Raw genomic sequence first — 25,511 nt, forward strand, 5'->3', positions numbered from 1 at the left:
AGCCTTCCCAGGTGTGAGGCACATGCTGAAGAGAACAGCAAGGGCACAGCAACCTTGAGAGACTTGGAAACTTGTCATGAGTTTTAGGTGATGAGGTTGGAACTCCGAGTCATAACTGATAACGGTGAGACATCTTGTAGCGTGAAATTAATGTTTGATGGGGCATATAAACGAGATTATCTGCATTTAAGCAGATAAAGCACTTGACAAACCTGTAAATTGGCAGTTTTAGTGTTATTTTCAGTATAAAGATTCTGTAAGCCAGTCCTAGGCCAAATGTGAATGCTCTATTCCTCTTTCCATTCAAAGAGGTGCCAGGTGGGTGGGGTTTGCTATAATGGAACAAACCTCTTTTTATGCCAGGCAAGTTCAAGCAATTACAGAAAGGTTCGTGAAGAGCTTTACAAATGTTAGCTCAGGTTTTTGTGGAATATTTTACAAGACTTAACTCTCCCAGCAGGATGACTTGCTGTGTGTTTAGTTGAGGTGGCTGGCAAACGCTGCATGAATATGGAGGACCCAAGGGTGCACCTCTCGACTGGACTTTGAACAAGGTGTTCTGACAGAGTGGACACTTATTAAAATAACCTTATAATAACCTTATGAATATGGATGTCTGAGGCTCTGAAACTTTGCCGGGGTGATTTTAGCAGACACAAGTCTGGGATAGGGTAGAGCTACATTGTGTGCATGCGAATGTTAACTTGACAGCAACATCAGTTTGACTGCAATCGCTTACAAATTCCATTTCATCTTAAGAAACATTGCTCTTCTCTGAAAATGTCTTTATTCTGATATATTGTGCTGTCAGGAAGACACAGTACGTGGCACTTCTATTGAATACTCAGCAGTGGTGCATCAACAAACCTCTGATTTTGTCAAACTCTGATTTTGTCAAACACTTCCAACCAAAGTTCATAGACCATCATTCAAGTTCCATCTCAGATATGACCATGGGCATTTGCTGAGTAACTTCAGTGAGGCACAGCTGCTAACAACCTCAGTGCCCCCAGTATTTTCTGTATTTATAATGTCTACCTTGGCATCCTGTTCCCATGGCAACACAGCCTGTGGTGTTAGTAGATGCACTGTATCCATTCTTGATAAGCATCACTTCTGTCCACTGATTGGATGATGTAGGGTTGTTGTATTTGCATATGTTAAAGAGATGGCATAAATTAACACTGGCACTGGACAAGGATTCTCATTAGAGAGTACAGTAGTGTTGAGTCAGGCTTGAGTCTGCCCAGGGAGTGGTGTGGAGTGAAAAAAAATTTGTGAAGGGCTTGAGGTAGGAGAGGTAGAGTGAGATGGGTAGAATATTTGGAAAATGACAAAGAGCAAGTAAGATTAGAGGAGACTCTGAGAGTAATGGCTGTGAAAAGACTGGTATCTCCTGCTGGTGAATATAATTAAGACGCTGCATTGTGTGTGTGTGTGTGTGTGTGTGTGTGTGTGTGTGTGCGCGTGTGCATGTGCTCTGCTCTGCCATACTCTGTTGAGTGAGGGGCGCCCTCTGCTGGGCAGTTTTCCCTGCATCTACAAATCCATCTCCTCCTCAGAAATACTTTCCTCGTATGCTCCCTTGCTTCTTTTTCTCTGATTCGAAAGTCTGTGCACAGAAACTGGAGGGATGAGGCTTATTGTAATCTTACACTCTCTCTGTTATCAGTGTGTCCCTCTGCTCCTAATGTACTCCGTAAGCGGAACCTTTTGTGCTGATGAGCACTCAGCATTTCTATGCCACAAATTCACAGACCATTCCTATTTATAGATATTAATTAGCGTGTGAATATTTCACCACTTTGTTGCCATTTTTCATGTCCATGCTAAATTTCTGTCATCCTATTATCATCTCATCCTATCAAACTCCCCTGCTCTGACATTGTGGAAAAAAAGTACTGTAACTAATAATTTTCACTTCTGTAATTCACTCAAACCTCATATTTGACTTTAGGATGACTGGAACATAATGATACTGAGTACATGCTCACATCCACTGAATGAGCAGCGGGGAAGGTATTCTTACAGAGAGCAAAGTAGATTTAGATGTACAGTCTCTTACATTGCTTATGCTATTATACCATCAGCATAGAGGTACTGTTAAGAGAGATGCTGACTGTTGCATTCTGGGAAACCCTTATATCATCCTTTGCAATACTTGGACACTTCTTTTTTTATTTATTTTGCATTAATGGCCTTATATCCTCATTGATTTTGTCTTCCCTGAGTCTCACAACCCACCTCTAACAGCATCTCTCTCTCACACACACACACACAGAAAAGCACATCAGCCTCAGTTTACAATTCCCATGTGTTTTTCCTCTGCAGAGAGGTAAGTGTATTTCTCGCTATTATAGGAGAATGTCACTGATATCAGTAAACATTCTTAGGGCATGAATGATTTGCATATGGAGCACGCCAAGTCTCCAATTACTGTGCATGAGGTTTTCCTTTTATTTTGAGTGTGAAAAGCAAAACATTTAGATATCTTTCATTGTGGCGTTTGCTGCATGTGGCTTGGTCCCAAAGCCCAGTTTGTTTGATTAGAGTTTGTAGATACTCCAAAAAAAAAGAAAAGATTAAAATATTTTAATTATAACTAACTACTAGTGCACAATGTCATAGACATTAAACATTTTACTGTTGAGATCTTAGAAATAAGCTGTTTTTAAAAAAAGAAAGAGGATGAAGTATCATCAGCAACATGAGAATGTTAGCATCACATCATAGTGACATTTAGATGGTGTAGAGCTCAACAATAAATAATACATGTTTGTAAATGTCAACAAACACAGAAAGAACCAAGCAAGTTTGCCTTACTGTTCAATCCAGACAGTCATGTTTTTCCATCATTAAAATGTAGCTTGCTGGCTCCAATACTAATAAAGCAGTTGATGTGTTACACTCACAAAAATTTGCATTAATTAGCTAACTTACCACATTTGCTGTGTATCTTGTGTCAACTTAAAGTAGAAGGGTTTGTTTGAGGACATGTTGCTATGGAAACAAGTTAGCCAGGAGGACTCGGGGGATACATACGGGACGCTGGTGAAAAAGCAAGAGAAGTCTTTAAGAGATGAAAATCATAACAAAATATTAGGCAACTGCACTTTAAAGTCCTCACAGGAACCTCATAACATTTCAAGTGAAGGAAGTTCTTAAAAGCATCTTTGTGTCCTCAGTTGGAAAAGTTTCTGTTATGTCCTCATGCAGACACAGTTGAAGTCCCTGAACTACATCAGTCTAATGGCTCTTCTCTTTACCTCACTTAGCCTCTGTCCAGAGTCGTAGCACGTCCATCTTAATGCTTGACGTCCTGCCTGAACCTCCCCGTCCCGCTGTGAATCTCACTCACATGGGAGTGAATCAGCAGCTGCTCTATTAGCTTGCGTAATTAACGGGCGAGCTGTCACTTCCCCTCTGAGCGTGTCCTGCCCGCTATTGTGAATGTGCACACATGCACATTGTGCATAGACACACACACGCTCAGTCAGTCGGTGCACACGTGCACAATGTGCCCTCCAACGCACTTGATATCAATCTGTAGCAAAGCGAGACAACCAGGGAGAGCCTGTCTATGTCTGATAGCTCTCAGAGGCCTTGATGCCAACTCTGTATGCTCTTCATACCCGCTCACCATAAGAGACACCCAGAGAGAAAGAGATAGACTGTATTAGAAAGATTCAAAGCATAAATAAGATGAATGGACTGTATTTGCAAAAGAGAGAATGATGATGGTGACAAACAAGACAGAAAGATGAGAGAATGAGTGAGAGCTGACAGTGAAGTGAAGGGAAAGAGCAGGTGTGTGTGGATGTGTGTACGTACGTGTACATGTGCGCATTTGTGTGTGTGTGTGTGTGGTGTGTGTGTGTGTGTGTGTGTGTGTGTGTGTGTGTGTGCTGGCAGCCCTGAGGAGCTCTCCTCATGTCTTCTAAACTCTCGACTGCTGTAGTTGATAATGAGTCCTGCACTATCTCTCCTCCTCAGCCTTCCCTACTTTCCACTGTTAGTCTGTACCCTCGACACTCGCCTCCCCCCTCTTTCTCCCCTGCTCCCTCCTCCTCTGCACTCCCTCCAGGTCCGCCAAGGCGTACCCACTGAACTGTTACAAGAGTGGGTAGCTCTGAAACATGGCCTCTTCCTCCAGGCCTCTGTCTCTGTGCAACCAGACTGCCGTAGCACCAAATTGATTGTAAACAAACATGACACAGAAACATAATGGATTAGAGGGAAATTCAGCGATACTTTTTGAACATCTCCCACGCGGTATCAGAGCTCTGTAAAATAGGACATGCTGGTCAAGGTGCAGCTTAGGCGAATATTCATGATACAGTGCCTGTAGACATTTTGAGAACACTGAATTTGAGTTGAGATGAGCTGTGGGATATGATAGGATGTTTTTATGTCAGGGTGGCAGTCATTGCTTTGGCCACTGTTTATTGGAGCATAATAGTCAGAGATAGTGAGAAATGTGTGATGCTATGAAGGTCTCATTTGTTAAATCTTTGGAACCTTACATTTTGCTGGTAACAAATGGTTAGTTCATTATTTGTAGCTAGCATGGCGGTAGTTGATGTTTGGTTTGTTGATGCATGAGGCCACTTGCCACTAGTGATGGCAACATGCTAGTTAGCTTAACATGTTATTAGCTGGTTGTTGTGAGTTAGTGTGTTGTTAACTGATGGTGTTAGCTTATTTGGTATGGTAGGCTGCATTCCAGTGTTGGCAGCTTGTAAGTTACAGTTTAACATGTTGGCTGCAAGTTGTTGCTAGTTAGCATGTATGATGATGCTGATGATGCTAGCTAACCAAAGACAGAGGTGCATATAACTTGCTTTGGAGGGCTGTGTTGAGTGTGTGGTGCAGGTGAAGAGGGCGGCGGTGTAACACCAGTAACAGAGAGGGTGCCCATCTGATGACACTGTAGACTTCAACTTCAGATTGATCTCCTTTGCAACACAGGTCAAAAAACATTATTTGTATGGAAACATTTCTCATACCACAGGGTTTGCTAATTAGCGGCTATTTGTAAGACAATTTTGACCAGATAAACAGTGATGGTGGCTGGACAACTGAGCTGGCAATGGCATTCAGACCAAACTGCCTATCAAATTCGATGGGCCAGCCTTTGTAGGTTAGCCTAAGCAGCTAGGATGCAGATGTAAGGCCTAATTAAGCAGCTGAGTAGCTGCACTTTGCTTGTGTGAGGGTTGGATTCGAGGGCAGTTTAATGGTACGTTAGGTCAGGGTCAGAAAATAGTGTGACCTGTCAGAGGGCTCAGTGGATTAATTAGTTTGATACCCACTCTGGCGCCAAAACGGAATTCAGCAATAATACTGGATCTCCATTGGAATGCTCATGGTCCACTTTTGGCACATCTCACTATGTGTATTAATGACTGTGAATCTTAGTGAAAATCCCATCCATAGTGCCATCCATATGTGTTGTATGCTAGATGACTGTGCTGCACACTTACCTGCCTGTGAACGTATGGTATTTGCAAGTGTGTTTCGCCTCTCTGTAGAGACTCCTGTCATTGAACTACACAGTGTCTGACTGGAGAACAGCTGGTCTCTGCGGACGGTCTGTCTCAGCTTGTCCCTGACATAATGAGCGAGCTGGGAGTAAGCTTTGATTTAACGCTGAGTCACTCTGTTCCAAGCTCCTCATTAATAGATGAATGACGGTGGCAGGAAGTGAAAGAAATGGGAGGTGGTCCCGTTTTTGTTGCTGTGTTGACAGACCTCTAATTCCCTTTAATTCTTTCTGTTTGCTTCTTCTCTCCTGCTCTCCTTACTTCATCAGCAGTCACACACAAACATTCACACACTTTTTGATGGAGCACTCATCAGCAGACAATGAGTTCACAGCCTATACTATACGTCTCTACTAATGGCAGACATCGATGGTCCATTTCACACTCATGCTGAAGAGCTATGGACCGCATCCAAACACTCTGTGTGTTGTGGCTTTAATCCTGCATTAAGAATGATAGCTTTATAGGAGGAAGCAGGAATGAGCATCTCCCTTCCATATGTGCTGAAACAGAGTGGCAGTAAAGGAAAGAGAGATGGAAACACAGAAGGGAAGACAACTGGTGTTGGGATTAAAGGTGGTGCAGGTAGTGTTTTTGAATGCTCACATGGCTGAAATGCAAAGTAGAACTGCCGAAATGAAATGAAGTACCTGTGCTGTTGGACTGTCACTCGTTTCAAAGCAAGCTTCCAAAGCTTTCAAAGCGTGAGACTTTTGATGGACGCAACTCTTTATTTTTGACATTTAAAAGATTTAATATGAGAAATTATTGATGTAAAATCAAGTTCCTAACAAGGTTAAGCAGATCTTCAGGAGCCAACAATAATATCACAAGGACAATTTCAACCATATGTGTATATGGACTAATGCCATCTGTTGAGGAAGATCTTGTGATGCAGTCAAAAGCTCCAGTACAGTTACTAAATGGACCTCATGGTGAGACTGCTTTGTCATCTGAAATGAAGAACCCATTTCCTGAAAACCTTGCTTCTTTAATCAGACTTTTCTCTTTCAGTTTACTGAAAGTTTTGTGAACCCTGAGAAGCTGAAAGTTGAGCTTCAATTTTTGCTTTGTCGTGTTTTGCTCCAGTCCAGCAGACATCAGGTAAAAACTGATGGGCTGTCACACAGCGTAATCAATGGCACACAGTCCAGGATATGATAGTCTCATTTGGTTTTGGTCGTTAATGTCTCAGTTCATGAATGTTGTATTGATGCTACAATGGTTCACATTGTATCCTCCATGCCTGAATTTAATGGATGCAGGTGACTACTGTATGCATGCACTATACATTCAAGAAGAGGAGTGAAAGAAAGTGAAAGAGGCACTTCTGTTTTCCTTTAGGAAATTGAGGGGAAAGCTACAGCCTCACTACCTGCATGTTAATACTAGTTGTCTCCAATTTTATCTAGCTATGTCTCCATAGCTAGATAAAATTGGGGTTGTAAAAGGTGACAGAGAAAGGTAATTGTAAAAGCTCATCTGAAATCTGTTGAGTGGTTGACCAGCTAGATAGTCCAAACAAAGTCGGCCAGTATTTGTGCTCAGGTGTGTGTGCTTGCATCTGGGAGTGTGTGTGTGAAGGTGATAGTGAGAAATAGCAAGCTGTCAGATATGCTCTAATGGTCTCAAGTGTCAGACTCTGTGTTGAAACTCACCTCAGACTTTGTTTCACAGTTTGTCTGTGTATAGTGTCATCCAAAACTATTGTACATGTCAGAAATAGTTTCTGTCAACATGAAGAAGTTGAAGACATTGATATTAAGTTAAAAAATGACTTGTCATTGAATATTGGGCTTTTGTGTGACCCACTTATGGTACCTCAGCAAGCACAACATGCAGACTTGACTCAGGAATTGCTTGATATATTGGCTCTGTGTATATGCATGTATGTTTATATCATTTGTGACACAAAGCATAGTGTATTAAGGTCTGTTTAGACCAGGTAATGAGAGAAGAGAGTGGAATCTTTTTTCAGTTACACTCTTCTGTCTCAATAGCACGCCTGTCTGTTTCACCATCATTGCAATTCTTTCCACAGTTGACCAGTGGAGTACAGTTGTATCTGTGTATTGATTTTCCATAGGTTGGCATTTTGGCATTTTAAGTGCATATTCAGACTAAAGTGCTCGCTCTCCCTGTCTCTCCCAAAAAGATCAAAATGTTAAAATGCTCACTTGAGTTGCCTTTGGTTATTATATGTGCTCACAGCATTTGAGCTTCAACCAGTAGTAGTGAGGTCCCATGATTTGTCTTTAAGGTTACATTCGAGCTACCCTCTCTTCTTAGTGGAGGTTGTTGGGGTAGAGTGCAACTTGTGAGGAGGACTGCAGATATCCCTGAGGCTGTAAAGAGTCCCTGAGCTCATCTGCACTACTGGGTAAAAATAAAATCATTTAGCTATTTTTATTTCAGATATTTTCACTAAAATGACAATAGAACTGATCATCAGTAAAGAGATAATGCTATTTTTCCTACACAGACTTGCAGTGAAGGTGCATTTAACAAAATGTTTTGTACTGTACTGTATTTATAATACACTTACCTGATCGCTTACCTTTAGCTGGAGCCACCAACATTCAACTTTTAGCCTTAGATAAAGAGTTTATCACAGACCAAACCAAAACTTCTCTGTCCCTCCTCTCCATCCTTCCCTCTCTTCCTTCAGGTTCCCCTGTCATCCATCTAGTTGTTATACCTGATGTTCTGAACATGTTTCTCCCACTGCAGCAATTAAGCTAAAGTGACACCATTCATTTCAGCCCTCATTATTAGCACAGAGGCTATGCTGAATAGATGGTACCCATTTGGCAGCCTGGAGCTCTCCTACACCAGTCAAGGAGAGTCTAACTGAGCTCCACCTGTTTGTCTGAACCTGCTGCAGGCAAACTATTGTATGTCTTTTTCTCGTTTATGCACAGCACTTCTTATTTTCCTTGTCTCCTCACATTCGTCATTGTGTGGTTCTCTTTGCTGACACATGCATGCACATACACACACACTCAGACGTGTCCACTGCCATTGCTGTTTAAAAATAAGAAAAATATAAATCTGGTAGAGGCCAGTCTTAATACAAACATTTGTCTTACTGCTTGCACTGTCAGACGTTCAGGTACTCAGAGGGAGGTGATAACTCACACTATCACTTCTTACTGAAAGGAACATTTTCTCTCCCTGTCAGCCAGCATAGTTGTCTTTGCAGTATTTACCACAGTGTAATTCAGTTGTTTTTTGTTTTTGTTTGTTTGTTTTTTTTTTAGTAGGGGAGGCTAATTTTGTGATAGATAACAGAGGCCATGTCTGGCAACAGAATCAGTTTGTTTTCACAGGAAGTGACATTATCTGTGGAGCGGCCATAGCCGGCGGGCCAACAACCGGCTGTCTGGAGAGCCTAGCTGTGATTTGATTAGCCAGGATCACAGCCAAAACAAGCACAAGGCAGGAAGTGAAATACCAACAACATGCTTTGTTTTGACTTTGATCCCCTGGTGTGTAATGGAGAACAAAGACATGAAAAATTAAGGGTTTTGTCTAGGAAATGTCCCTCATAATTTCCCAGAGCCCAGGTTGATATCACCAACTGAAGATATTCAGTTTACAGTTATATAAAGCAGATTAAAAAAAAACATTGGAGAAGCTGGGACAGGAAAATAGTTCTTGTTTTTGCTTGAAAAATTACTCACAAGATTAATCGATTATAATATTATATTAGAATGTGATACGTATTCAATACATATATATACTCTAGGTACAGAAGGCACTGTACTGTAGTTATACATGTTATGTATGCAAAGCATATGAAGGTAAGTTAATAAAGTTAAGTGTTAAATGTTAATAAATTATTGATAAAAACTGAAGACTTCACAAGTCTTTAGTAATGTTAATAATTATTGATAAATGAATTTGGTACAGGTCATTAGCTCAAACACTCTAAGGCAACCCAAAAGTGATTTACTTATCAATGGCTGATCTGTAAATCTTCTTTAGTACATTTACATATTACATACATTTACTAACCATTAACATTGTCAATCCCAAATAAAGGATTACCTACTAGAATTAAAAAAATATTGAAAATGAATTTATAATGCTATGATGATAACATGTTCATTTCTGACTGTAAACGCAGATGGAAACACTCATGTTTAAAATATTTGTACTAGAAATCTGCTCTATTTATGTCTCCACACACTGAAAATCAAGTGCTTCTCCTTTATGAGATATCAACTAATATGTTGTAATGAAGAGAGGATTTGTTGATTTATACACTTGATTCACCAGTGTGTCCAGCTGCCTTAACCAGTTTTGTGTGGTATCTTTGGAAACCCTAGGTTGACTGTTTGTGGACATTTTGGATGTGTGTTTGGTATCACTGTTTCAATTTAGTATTGTTTTCGTGCTCAATCGTGTGGCAAATGTGTGGTATCGGCGCATTTGTCAATGATGCATAATTCTGGTGAAAAAGCACTGTGTGTGTATATGTGTGTGTGGAATTGAAACTTTCTTTTGTTTGACTCCTATCTGTCTTTGACCTTTGAAACTGGTCCGGACCATATTCTACTCAAGATGCTACCATATGTACTTGCCACTCTCTGTTGCTTCCTTTGCCTGTCTGATCTCTCTGACCATAAGGTTTTCTTTGGGTTTCTGCATCAGGGCACCCGTCTCCACTTGGCAGCTGAACCACATGCTCTTGCAACTCTCCTGTCCAGCCAAAACACCATTTGTTGAATGTAATTGAATGTGTTTATGCCTAGAGGGGCCGACAGACAAGACCATTCATCCACTGCTCATCCTTCAAAATAATAATCAGAAAAACAGCATGGAAATCATCCCTCACACAGTTTATTAACATTGCTTTGGCTGATGGTGATAGTTTGCTAATAAGAAACGAGCAGGGACAGATACTTTACCACCTTTTTCTTTTCAAGGACACAGAAAGTGAGACATCAGCTGTAGCTCTCTTTGAAGTTACTAACTCAGGTTTTTATTGTAGGGCACATTTCAAAGAATTTCTAGCATTTTTCTTGATGTGTCATCAGTTACTTGTCTTTGTCAGAGGGAATTGTTATTTCTGGAGTGACCTGGCCCTTCTGTTTTCTCTTTTTATTTCACATTGCTGCAGACAAATTGGCATTTTTGCTTCTTTTGTCAAATCCTCTCCAAATGCCTTTATCAATGTTGCAGAGGGATTGGGATGTCACTTGTGTGTGTGTGTATGTCTGTGTGACACATTTTGTCCTTGTGTAGTGTTTTGATTATAAAAATAGTTTCTGATTAATTTCCTTTCAGATGGCAAATCAATTAATTGACCAATTGTTTTAGGCTCTGGAGCAGAGCAATGTAGGGAATAACTGGCCAGTGTCACCCTGAGTGACTCTGTAACAACTGTCTTCCCAATTTCACCCCTAATGGCGAGAGTCAGACCTTCAACTGGGCAGATGACAAAAGGCGACCAGTGTCAACCTCATTCCACAGCTCATCAGGATGATTCACTGCTCAGGGTTAAAGTTTAGTGTGTGTTTGAGTGTGTGAAAGAGAAAGTGACAAGGGGAGCAGGGAGTGAGACAGATGTAGGATTAAAATAGCCCAAACACTATGAAAAAAATCTCACGGTAAACCCTGATTTGATCATTAAACCCAGTCACGAGTCCCTTAATATGTAAGAAATAAAAATCAGAAGTCTGAAGTTTTGTGTCTTTTTGCTGCACTTTCTCAAAAGCTTGGACATGCTTGTCATGGAAAATGTTTAAAAGATCTTCGGTTTTATGTCAAGCAGCAGCATTATCCTATAAAGCTAAGTGGTTTTGACATTGTCCATTAGCATTGATGCTCTGTAATCTAATCTGAGCACAGGAGATTAAAGAAGTGAATTCAACTTGAAATGGTAGACTACACCAAAAAGTTCTGAAGCCAGTTAAATGGGAATAATAATAATATGATGCTGTGAGACAAAGAGTCATTCAAAAATTCTGCAATCCTAGAGAAAATGAAATTATAGTCATGTATGTACTGTTTTTGTTCCGTAACGTGAGATCCAGAAAACCAAAGTAAACGTTAAGAGTGAAAAGTCTAAATGTCAAAATAATGATTGAGCACCTCTTTATGGTACTGTTGAGGACAAAGAGATGAATGACAACTGTTCCAAACTCAGTAGTTTGGAGGCCATATTGAACTTAGTCCAGTTGCAACAGATAGTAAATCTACTGGAGTACTGGCTTGATGGTTTATTACATGCACTTGGAGAGATTACAGGGAGAATATTATATAGCAGCAAGTTCAGCTCCTCTACTGCTGTGAAACAACAGATGTTTGACAATGGGCTTTCGTTCCCTCAGTCCAAACTTCTGTGAGACTCACTGTGAGGGACCCCTGCTGGGACAAGTGAATGAACAAGCAAAACATGCACCAGAATGCTTTTAATATTACGAAGACTCAGGAAAGTACAACAGGCATGCAGTGTAAGAAGAGGCAGGAGCATTTTGTGTGTTTGTCATCCCTGAATCAGATGTTCTGCATAATCCAAGACAAGAATAACACCTACCAGGTAGTGTAGGAGAGGGAAGGAGATCCTGATCATTTTGAAAGTGATATGGGTGGAAGGATTTTACATAACTCTCAGTCAATGGTGGAATAGCCTAAACTAAAAATTAGTATGATGAACTGAAAATACACAGTTAGCATGATACTGTTGCAAAAAATAAACAAAAAATCTACAGTTAGCATGATGCCTGTCCAAATACTCTCTTACTTTTTTAAGATTGCTATCTGTAGTCAGATAACTCACAACATCATTGTACTGTCAAATAAATAATTCACCTTTCCAAAGACAATAAGCACATAATTGATATGAACCTCAGTTATATGACACTCTGTCACTCCAAATTATCCTTCTGTGCAAACACAAAACACGACTTCTTTCTCTGTCTTGCAACTTTCATCCATTCATTGACAATAACATTGACAGCTCATTTTTGTTGCTTCTTGGTCAAAGACACTCTAACAGGTGGAACAGCACAAATGATTCAAAGCCTGATGTTTTCATTTAATGTTGATGGAAAATTGGAGGGCTGTTGTTTTATTTTTGGCTGCCTTAGCAACAAATTAATTCTGGGAAGGGAAAGTATATTATGTTCAGCTCTTTGTAGTTCCAAAAATAATTGAATTACAGCCTGTTGAGTCATTTGATTACAAAAACTCTAGTATGTGAGTAATGTTAACATCGAAAACATTTCTCCCCCAGATTTATGAACAACAAATTTGTTTGCATAAACAAGTCTCTTTGTAAAACTCTTTCAAAAGCCACGATTTCACAGCTGTCATCCAGCTGAAAATAGGAGGCTGTAACAAAACAACTGTTAGAACAAAACAGAAGAACGAGAGTAGTTGTCAAATTCAACAATGGCTAACATCCACACTGACAAATTAAAGCATGTAAATAAACAGTAAAACAGTAAAAATAATTGAGACCAAGGAAAAACAAAGGACAAGCTGACTTTGTTTAAATGACATGACAACCTGAGATGTGACCAGAAACGACAAAACAAAACAGTAATCAGAAATTTTCCAGCACTATCTTTAACTCTCAATCTGCAAGAAAGGCTCAGACTTTAACAACTAAAGTCAAAAGAAGGTTGAACTAAATGAGCAGATAGTCTGGACTTGTATAACCTCCATGTGCAGAGATTGAAGTTTTGCAACAAAAAGGTTAGAAAAGTACAGTTTCTGCACTTTGCTTATTATTGCTCCCCACAGATGGAAACTCATAGACCAAGTACAAATATGAGTATGGAATGCCTTGACACTGATTTGATGTCATCCCAGGCTGCAGTAAATCCTCAGCGTTTGCACCATTTTATCCTGAGATTGAATTTGAACATTTGGACATTGGACTGCAGCATAGGTAGTGACATCAAACCACAGTATTAACAAACATTGTATCTTCATCATCAGCATCAACATGCTAGCATCGTCACTGCGAGCATGTTGGCATAAATGCTAAAATGACTGACATTAACATTTAGTTCAAAGCACAGCCTCAGAAAGCTGCTAACATTGCTGCAGAGTCTATACCTACATTGCAAATTGTCCTTAAGTTCAGAAACAAATGTTATATAAGATAATATTTCTTCAAGATAATATTGTGCTCAGAGGCCAGTATAAAATCTGGTGCTTCATGATGAGCTGAGAGGGATTCATTGATAGATGTACGCTTTCTTGAATGCTGCCCTTTATAAAGATGAACACATTATGTTTGCTTAGCCAGGACCAGAAATGTAAAACCACCCTGTTACAAATCACGCAGGACCAGATGCAGAAACAAATATTGGTTTTCCTGGATGAGCGGGGGAAGAGCTTGTGAAAGCAGCACTTCTCCTAAAGCAATAAAGGCCAGACAGTCATGAAGACAGATGGAGGTTATCTCTCCCATCTAGCGTGTCCGACGGCGCAGGCCCAGATAAGGCCCTGCTGGGACCACCACAGGGGGAAACACACACAGGGGCTCTCATTAAGACGGCAGTAATGGTGTTTCACCATCACACACCTGCCTCAGCAAAATGTGGCTCTGGATTTGAGAGAGAGAGACACAGTCCATTAGAGGTGATCCACGGCTTTTGTTTGCCTGCTGCGCTGCATCATAGCTAATCAGTGTATTACACTCAGTAGCTATATACTCTGCCATATGTTTAAGATTATCGACAGATGAGGCGTATACATCAGAGTGCCACTTTGTACCCAAGTGGTGGGTTGACATCTTGAGGAAGCATCAGCATAAAGAATGCTAATAACACTTCCTTGTTAATGGCAGCAGGTAAATGGCGCATGCATCACGCTGTATGGAAAGTCAGCTGTGTTTAGCATCGACAGGTATTACATCCAGCCTGAAGGATTGATGGCTCTCTGTTTGGATTCAGCAGATGACAGACAGCCTGGCATATGGTCGTCATCATAATCAAAAGCCAAGGTGTGAGGAATGGGGGTGACTGAGAAGTGAGGTATAAATGTAGATATGGATTACATGCTGAGCAGTCACTTAACATTCACATTCACACATGCAACAACTCACACTGTCACAAAATCAACCTATAGCTTTACTTTCATAATTAGATTTTGTGTTTTTTTTTTATTTGGCATGTACCCTTTGTGCAATCCATACATTCCCCTCTACTCAGCCGCATCAACATCTATTTAATTTTCTGCACCACCAACCCATACATTATTACACTAATGCAAGTTCAGCTCAAGCCTTCTCTCATCACAAGGCATCATCTTATCTTCGCCTCTATTTCTAGCCTGCATCGTGCAGATTATGTAATTCCGCTGCCTGCCCCATCCTCAGCTCAGAGACAGTTTGAACCTGCTGCTGTGACTCTGCAGTCTCGCTTTAAGCACGAGTGAGAATGGTTAATAATTCATCCAGCTGTATAGCTCATATGTTTACTGTACATATCTGGAGCTGGAGTTGTCTCACACCATCACAGGCATAGTCAGCTTTGATAATGCTTAGGATGGTAGTGAGATATATAACTGTACGCTAAATATTAATAGGCTTGTCTGAAGATGTTGCACAATTCCAGTGTGGGAATCGATCAGTAAAATCTTGCTCAGCTGTCCCATTCTGTTCAGAAGAAAAGGGAGCGGATGTGCTGCGAATGATGGCACCCTACAGTGCAGACAAATTAACAAATGACTCAGGATGCCTCAGGAGGCTCATACGGATTTCTAGATATGTGTAATGACGCCTTTGAATGCTACTTAAGTTTGGGACATTTTACTTCTTGATTTTGGTTTGTCAAGATTCAATCTTTACGTCTTTTAGCATATTTATGTAAAATCACACTTGAGTTTTTGACAGTAAGGGTCGTGGCATTTCTGATTCAGATACGTATCTGTGTTTTACAAAAGCAGGCCACACTTTTTGTCACTATACCTGTCACATATTATACTGTATAGTGTACGCTGTGCTGTGAGCATTACTCTTTATTCTATCCTTTGACTGGAGATGAATTTCTGAGTGAGACCATGAGATGGTGCTATGTACCTAAACTGAGATCTTTGCTAAAGAAAAAACACATCATGCACATACTGTAAAATCACTGATCACTAACTCATGTTCAGTAACTCCAAGTGATGCTCTCAGCTCTGCTCTGTTTCATGCTTGTTATATATCTATAAAGCTGGAGATGCTGTTGCTGTAGGTGAAGGACTCTGCAAGAGCATATAGAACTGCAGCTGTGAAAAAAAACCCTCTTACCCACTTCTTTCCTCTTCAGCCCCATAATAAGATTCACCCACACTGCTTAGCATTCACCTATTGTGCACTGTGAGTCAGCTTATCTTTAGCCTGCACGACCGAGAGGGTGAATCTGCGGCTGCAGCGAACGGGCCTTCGCAAAAAAAAAAAAAAAACACAGAGCGCTGGGGGAGGAAACAGCACTGGGATACGGGCTAGCGGAGCGGACAGGGGACCTGTGAAGCATTCAATCTGTGTGCCATCACAACGCATCAGCTCGGGGCTTTCAGCCCTGCTACCGACCAGCCACGCACGTGGACGACTGTTTGGAGAGGTTTTTAGCGGCCTGCCTAAACACTGCAAGGTCAACACAAGCGGAGTAGGAGGCTGAATTTAAACAGGCTCTGCCAGTTCAGTGTGTGAAGGCTTGGAGGAATGATTGAAGCGAGGCAGGAGCTGGGGGAGGGGGGGGGGGGGGGGACTGGTTCTTAGATCAGTTTTTGGGGTCATAATCTTTTCTCAGATGCACTGAAGACTCATGTAGATACTAAGACCTTTAAACTGTAAAGATCAGTGGTCCTATATAATATTCACTGCCCCCTATTTATTATTCATAGTGTTTTGAGCACACATTAGAATTTTCAATATTGGTGTACCTGGGCCACTTGCAAAATTGTGGCAATTAATCATTGTAGGGACACCTTTTATTACCGTCAAACTGTGCCAAGAAGTGACCCGAGTCAGCATATATCGATGAGAGTCCATTTAAATACTTTAATTATTAATAAGCCCTCTCACACCTAAGCTCTGTAGCTGGGGATTTCCTCAAGTGAAGAGAACAGAGGGCAGAGTGTAACCGTGTAGGAGCTCCAGATAAGTAGAAGACGAACACCGAGTAACACCTTGTAGCATCCTCTGTGTCTGCAGCCTTTTACAGATTTCTTCTCTCAGATTTACCTGAGCCAAGAGAAGAAAAAAAAATGTTTTCTCACTGATAAGAGAAACACAGATCTTTTCTGATTTAATCCCGTAGGCTCATCTCGCTATACCAATCAGGTGTTGTGTTGCGTCTGCCCCTGGTGTAAGAATTTGGGGAAACTGCTGAGGTGTGGCGAGCTATTCTAGGAAGAATGGTTTGCAGACACACTCTCACACATCATCTCCAGCCAGTTTTTGTAATGGAACAAGCCTCTGTGCGGGGAGAGAACATGAGGATACTAGAGACGACTGTAGCTGCCATTCATCCATGCTGGCCAGAGGCCCAGGGAGAGAGGGAGAGAGAGAGAAATGGGGAAGGGGGATGAAAAGTGCTGGCTTGGCTGCATGATTTTTTTTGCGGGAGGGAAAAGAAGAAGAACTGTCTGGCTATGTATTGTATATCTATTTCTTCAGGAAAAAGTGTTAAAAAAACAACACCTTTCACAGCGCGACACACCTCAGTAATGTGCCGGGGCCAAAACCCATTTCCAAATCATTGCCTTTATTTTCCAGGACCACTTCTGCACCTTCATCTTATCTACCACTTCCTTTTCCCCCAGTCCCTTCTATTTTTTCTCTCCTACCTGAATGATTTACACATACACTGTCACTCAGCTGTCCCCTTTTCCCCATTTAGATAGTTCTGCTGTGTTCCGATATACACACTGAAAGGGCGTCAGTGCAAAGACATCTGAAATGGATCCCAGATTTTGTCACACTCTGACAGTGTTTGCAAAAATTCATCCATAATGCATGACACACACGTACAAGCCCTCCTCTTTGTCCCTCTAAACTTTCTTTTACTTTCATGTCACTTTATGCCAACTTCTTTCCTCATGGGGGAGCTGTGATCTCTCATTCTGAGCCACTTTTGAATAAAATACTACTACACTGGTGCCTCACAGCTGCTATATTTGGTACCGCACACCCTGACACACAGCGCACACTCACACACATATATTACTTTTGACCCGTGAAGGAAAATCTTAATTGCAGGAGAGTGATCTTTTGACCGCCTGTCTTTGTTTTTTGGCAGTGCTGGCAGTGTGTGGCAGATAGAGTGGTCCTGTTATCACACTGGGCTAAAATATGAAATTGAAGGATTATAGTAAGTCCTAGTAGAGTGGTTGTCCTCTCCACTGCTATATTGTGGATTTCAGCATCCCTCTGACTTTAGCAAGGCCAAGAGGAATGTGTCTCCACTGCAGAGGTAAAGGCTGGAAATCACTGGATTTAGAGTTTTTTTTTTTGGAGGGTGAATAATACACGTGTACCCATATTTGTACACCACCTAATGCTTATATATATTCCTCCCTAAAGGTCTCAGCTCAACCCTTTGCCCTCTCCTGCCAAGACCTTCTAAAAGATTAATCCTTCGCTTAAAACCAGACTCAGCCAGAACTCTGACAAAAATGGTCCGTTGTGTCGTAATATTGTCGGAGTCATGCTGTCTGGTTTGCCTGTTGCCATTTGGGCTGCGAGATGAACAGGCGGATCGGCATGAGAGCACAGGAGGGGGGAGAGACAGAGAGAGAAAGAGAGCGAGGGAGAGAGAGAGTTTGCAGGAAGAAGAGGAGAACGAAGGAAGACAGACTGTGTGGAGGAAGGCAGGTCTCTCAGGCACAGCCCAGTGTGTTGGATGGTAGCTAGGAGAACAGGCGGACACAGAGACTGAGCAGCAATGAAGGGACACACTTAATATTTTACATATGAACTTGTATGAATTTAGATTTTCAGCTGGCAATACTGGAAAAAGAGAGTGATATTAACCAGTTATTTGAGCAAGGAAAAGGATAGGAAAAATGTAACAAGATGTGACAAGATGTAAAATCAGTAAGGAGCCCTGATGTCACTGCGTGACTTACTGCAACACTCATTAGAACTGAGCCTTCCTTACAGAAATTTGTCTCACCTTTGCTTTCTTCAGATATGACAGCTCCAAAAAAAAAAAAAGGTCAGTGAAAGGGTCTAGTATGCATTATCCCCAGGGTCCCTGAAATAGAAACATAAATGAAATTCAGCCATCATTAGTTTTATTATTTACACCTGTGCTTTTCCTGTTGTGATATGTCAATAGGCCTCTGTAGAGCTATCAGGAAACAGCTGTGTTCAAAAACACCCCTTCATTAGTCACTCACTACTCTATATAATAAACAGATCTAATCATAATAATTATTATTGTCACGACTTTCATTTTTATATCTGTAAAATGCCCAGTGTTGTGCTATAGGGTTATTAGCAGACAGTAGTGTCCATTGTTTCAATGGTTGAGGGAACTACAATGCATTTATTTTACAATCACAATTTGAAATATACTCATATCTTCATAATGAGTCCTGAGTCCTTAAATGCATCAGTAATAGTGGGGAAAGTATTCAAGTATTTCTAATATTTCTAATATACACCACTCTGCCAATCTAAGTTTTAAATTTGGTTAGGGTTATTTGTGACCAAGACATATTCTGAGCAGTATTAAGAAATAAAATTGTTAAACACAGACTGGACTGGAGGACCAACACTGACGCTGCGAATATAGAGGGGACTCTACTGAACATACTTTCTGACGAAGCTCAATCTTTAAATGCATGCAGTAAGATGCCGGAGATCTTCTACCAATGCAAGTGCCATCTACTGTGGTCTGGCTGTGGTCTGCTGGAGCAGCAGCATCTGCGCCAGATTACCAGCAGAATCAATAAAGTCGTTCTCAAGACCCGGACCATTAATGGTCAGAACCTGGAGACATTTGTGTCAGTGAGGAGCAGGAGGTCATTGAATAAACTGCTCTATCATGGACAGTCCATCCTATCCACACCACGACACACTGCAGAGACAGAGGAGCTCATTTTCTAACACACTGCCATATGTACATACTGTCTGTGACTTACATTTACTGCTTTTATTGTACACTGCCATTCTTATACATACATACATACATAGAACATATGTACAATTTCTTGTTACTTAAGTCCCTTTACATCTGTTATAAGCTATAATTGGCTAAGATGATTTATCTGTCTGCTTCTAGTAGAAACAGGATGAAACAGCTGACTAAAAATAGTAAAAAGGCTTTGTCTGAAAACTAAGGACAGAATATTTAAAGCACAAAACACTGAAGAGTTTTTTTGTGTAGTGCATAGTGTGATGTCTGCCTCTACCCAAATATTTGTGATTTATTGTGTGTACATGTTGGGGGGGAAAAAAAAGACATCTTCCATGCAGTGGTGCAGTGGCACCACTGAGTCTTGAGGATGGAAGAGCCTGGAGGTAATTCACTGATATCTGGTAGGAACATGGAGGGGATTTTCATGCATTCCAAAGTTTGAATCATACAGTGGACACAGAGTGTTGCTTCTTTTTCAGCAGAAAAAAGCAGCAAGAATGTCATGAGAGACAGACTTTCTTTTGTATGTTTTTTTGTTTCTTAATCCTCTGCAGTGTGTTTATGTGTAACATATTTTAATGACAGCTGTGTTAGCCTCCTCTGACTTTGTTTTTCTTTTCTTGAGGTGTGGAAAGGGAATATTAAACGTACTATACACTTTGAGAAATAAGATGAATTTCAAAGACAAGCAGTGACAAACTCTATGCCGCTGAATAATGGATGAACAGTGGCATAGTGGTATTCAGTTTCTGATCTTCTTTTCTTTTCTAGGCTGTCTAGAAACAAATAGTTGTTACTATACTATTACTACTATACAGTGGATGGAGGATAATGGGTTTATACATTGACATAGGCCATACACTTTTAACTGCATCTGCAAACTCAGAATATCACATATATTTAAACATTTGCACAGTTTTTATACCACTTACATTCAGATTTTCACCAATACACTAATTTCATCTTATTGGTAGGTCTGTCACTCTGCTTCTGCCTCTATCACTTCAACATAAGCCTTATTATTATAACCTCTTGTTTTATATGCTTCATACATACAAAGACAGCAGAGAAGTGGTTTCAAACTTTATGTTTTTTCTCTGTTTTCCTAACTTTTGACTCAGTGACACACGCACTGGTAATTGTATAATACAGTAGAGAGCTACTACTCCATCACTGTCATACCCGAAATCACAGTAAATAAGCCCCCCTCAGCTACTATAACTGTGATATACTCATATAAATACCAAATTGGGTCTTCTAGATGCAGGCATAGCTTGATGACTTACTTCTTGTCTCGCTGTGAGGCACAAGACTCTGAGAATCAGCAGCGATTACAATCAAAAACTTTTAGGAAAGCCCCTGAGGCTATTTACAAAGCTGTAAGAATATACTGTAGTATGTCCATCTGTAATAGATGAGTGTGCTTCAGAGAGGATGAATTTGTTTTCTGATGCAGATTTACATCCTCCCTTCACAATCTGTCGTGTTTCTAATGAAGAAAATGAATTCACCACTGAGCCGGGCATTTTAAGAACCCATTTGTAAGCTGTACATGTCTGTCTTTATTTTTTATTCTTTGTTTATTCCCCATATTTACCAAAGCAAAACATTATTATTTAAAAGTAAGCAAGCGCATAATTTAAAGGTGCTATGCACTGCCTCAATTTGACTCAACTGTGCTCGCCTACAAAGAAAAAAAAACTGAGCTACATCTCTCTGTATTTGCACATTCTGAGCTCTCTCAGTGTGTGAGATCAGATAACCCACTGTTTCATGTTAACCAGCATGATCCCTGTGTCAGTATGTGCTGCACTGCTGGTAATATCTAATAAGTAGGCAAATATACACAAGATTTACCATGATGATAGGAGGAGGGATGTGTCTGCATGTTATAGCACAGGATTGTGTTGCTCAGTCAAGAAATACAAGAGAGGAGACTTGAGCCTAGAGATCCTTGTTTCTCCTTAAATATGCTGCGTTCAGCAGGGAGGGAGGGTGATATTTTGCTCTTGTAGAGATAAATAGATCTCATGACCAGCATTGAGGACTATTGTTATTCTGCAGTTTTCCCACTCAGTAGAATTAATTTCCCTTGTCACAAGCTTAAAGGAGGCTTAATTCTATAAACAACACAAATACACAGATCCACATCATCTTAACAAAAAATCCAGCTCATGGGAGAACATGTGTGTTTGTGAGCATATTCCTCCTTTGCCATCGGGCCAGCTGGCATGCTGCTGCCGTGTATTTGTCTTTCAAATCGCGTTTGAAGGAAGCAGACCATATAGAAGCCACATATGTGCACAGTTCCACCGCAGTGGGTCAAGCTAATTTAATGTGAGCACACTTTGTTTTAATTTTCTTCAGTAAACATCAACAGATGACCCCTAATCTGTCTTTGTGTCGCAGCGCCAGGTGCTGCGTTGAACATGTGGAGGCAGCATTTTCTGCAAGAGGAGCTGTGAAATGAGTGTGAGTCACACGCTTATTTACTAGAAGTTAATTGTTGCTCTGATAAGAGTCTTCCACCGAACCATGTAGATTAAATCATTTTCTTGTTAACATACTCTTGCAGTATTTAAAATCTACCCTACATGGCATTTCATTTTAATATAACAAACATCCGATAACTAATTGACCGTTTGCTAACTCCTGTTCCCTTAGTTACTGTTATTACACCTCAGCTCTGCACAGTGATATAACAGTGCACTCAAAATTTGTTGTAATGTTCTATACAATAGGTCCATGATTTCAGGCGGAGGTAGAAAAAAGAACTGAGTTCAAGCCTGTGATTTTGTTGGCTGAATGCAGAGGCAGTCCTGGCTAGATTTGCGCCCTGGGCGAACCATCCCTTGTATCTTGTACTTTATCAGTCATACCTAGCCAGCTTATTAAGCTAGTGTTAGCTCAATGAGTTGGTTGAAGCACTGTCTCCTACTATTTTTTTAACATCAATTTGAAATGAAAATCCCACAAAGGTCTTAGATATACGGTTGCATATGACATCATGCTGAAGCTAAAACTATGACGACAAAAAGTCATCAGGATGCTCACCAGCTCATGATTCATGTAAAACAGAATTGTTGTTTTTATTTCATTGCAGAGCTAGTTAGCTTTGTGTAGCTCATTAGCTTACATACTACATTACAATAATGCGGAATGTTTGTAGTTTCAAATGGTAGTCATGAACAGTTGACTAACAGATGACTGAGAATCGTGGGGTAGGGGAATGCAGTTCTATGACTTATTTGACTATGTATTTCTAAGATGACGCAGACCTTGAAATCACTGTCCTAATTCATTTAGTTCATTTCATTTGGGATGTTTGGTATTACAGACTTGAGACCAGCATGGGAATTATTCAGACCTATAATAGGAAGACCTTGTGTGCATAATCTCCCTGATTTGTCCTTTATTGAGCTTCCTAGTCGTCTTCTCATCTGAATGAGATAGTTCACACTCATTACAACTATGCAATGCTGCTCCAAAGCCTAGCTTGTGAACATAAAGCGATATTGAATTTCAGAGTAAGCACAATTCTTCTTCATCCTGTGCCTTCTTTTCATTAAGTCCAGCTTTGGTTCCACAAATACTACCACATCTCGGACAGTGCAATAATCACCATTGCTCACTGTGTAATGCATCTCATATCCCTTTTCTCTTTCCACTTTGTGGTGTGAGAAATTATTTGTATCTGTCACCCTTTCCAGGAACGGAATAACACCTTCCTGACAGAATTTTCTGTCACCATTACGGGCGTCCTTTCCCCAAGGTTTGTGTCAGATTAGGGAGAAGTAATTGGTGACACAGTGTCATTGAGGATGCACATTCTGGGCCTCCAGACTTGCAGATGACAAAATGGCCTTCTGAGGAGCTGCAAATGCACTTGGCTTGGCTGTATGTGTGTAGCATATTTTTCTTATTTCCTATTGCTGTTTTACATATCATGGCTCAGATGCCATTATATTCAATTTGTCTGTAAACATTATCTACAGTCTCTAGATGGTTAGACCTGTCATCTCAACTGAAAAATGTTCAATGTTCAACAGTCAAATTGCTTTGAATGTGGTTCACAGATAATATAGTCATATAAACAGCAGCCCCACTCCCTCTTGGGAAGTAAAATGGTATGTTGTACATTATGTCATATAATTCCTAGTATGTAAAACTAGTATTATACAAGAAGTTTTCATCAGAGCAATGCCATTTGATTTGCTGTATATATTTATACATGCTTGTATTTATTATTTCAAATGTGCCCAATTTGTATTTTGCCAAATTTTAATTTATGGTACACTGTAAAAATATGTATAAAGATATGAGTAGAAAGAGGAAAAAGGATATATGGGCTCTCATTTTGGTTTCTTATAAGAAACTTCTGGGATGGTTTTTATGCCTTTATTACAGAATCAGTGGAGTGATGACAGGAAATGAGGGGACAGAGAAATGAGGCAATAATATGCAGCAAAGATACCCGGGTGGTCTTTAATCAGGAACTTTGTGGTTCATGGTCAGTGCCTCTAGACCATCTTTATGCCCTGGACTTCTTTCCTATATATAATAACCTTCAGAACCCTTTCAGTTGGAAAAAAGAAGTACTCTTGGACAACAGCACGTTCAGAATGTCTATTTACGGAAACTGAACATTGAAAAAGTCAAGTCAATTTCAGTGTCTGGTCATGAAAATAGGTCAGTGATGTCAACTCAGATGTATTTCAGCAGACTGTCTGTTTTTGTTCCTGAGCCAAGAATGACAAATGTGTATTTCAAAACAGTGACACATTGATTATAGTTTGAAATACATGTTTACATGGCATTGCTGTCTCAAGCTTCAGCTCAGGGGGCAAGAGGGCCAACCAGATAGTCATGCCTCAATCTCTGCATAATGTTTGATTTTGGAGGGTTTTTTTTTTGTTTTTTTTTCAATAAAACATAATGTTGAGAAAGAAGAAACACAGCTAATGCAGCCATAACCACACATCAGTCGTGGAATAACAAGCCCATGCACGCTTGCATTTATTGTTTCATCTTTTATACTCTGACGATTAACTGGTGTGACCTCAGCTATAAAGTGGCTGCCGAATGAGAAACTTTCCCTGAATGTGCTGACCGTTTATCATATTTTTGATGATGCTACAGGGGAGGGGGTGCCCCGGCACCAGCCCTGATTTACACCTTTGATGTCTTCTGGCCATAAACATTCGCCCTCCTCCATGGTGTTTTAAAGAACTAATGATTTAGATGAATCATAGACAAACTGCTGAAGGTCTCCTTTCTGCTGGGCTATTGCCACAAAGCGGCCTGCTGAGTCAGGACTCTGAATAGGCAAACACATCATTTACGAAGCTCATCACAAACTGCACGAGACGCCGGCCCCTGTGAAATGGATGTCCGGAGTCCAGAGTCAGATGTACATTATGCAGCAATATTGTTTATCACTAGTTTTTAACAATAGCTTTATTTGCAAGAATTTACTAAATCTGGCGAAATGAAAGTCTTCTAGATAGCCCACAGTAGAGAGGAGTATTGTTCTGCTTCCCTTCAGGTGGGGAAATGTAATTGGAAAATGTCAACGTTCATCAAGACCAAACGCAACAATCTCAACTCTCAATTGTCAGAAGTGGAAAAATCAGTCACATTAAGTAAACCATTATGGAGAAGGGAGAGACTGAAAGGCAACACGAAAGAAACATGAAAACAATTTTATCAAATTGCTCAGCCATCTGTTTCCACCACAAGGTTTCCTCGTAACATCAGACCTGTACACATGTGTGCGTGTTTGTATGTGTGTTTTACCTGTTTATCATGCGCTTTGTGGTCGGAGTGCTTTCGCTCACGCATTTGTCTTAGTTGGGCGTGTTATTGCCTCTGGGAA

Source organism: Lates calcarifer, linkage group LG19 (genome assembly GCF_001640805.2).
Source record: "Lates calcarifer isolate ASB-BC8 linkage group LG19, TLL_Latcal_v3, whole genome shotgun sequence".
NCBI lineage: Eukaryota > Metazoa > Chordata > Actinopteri > Centropomidae > Lates > Lates calcarifer.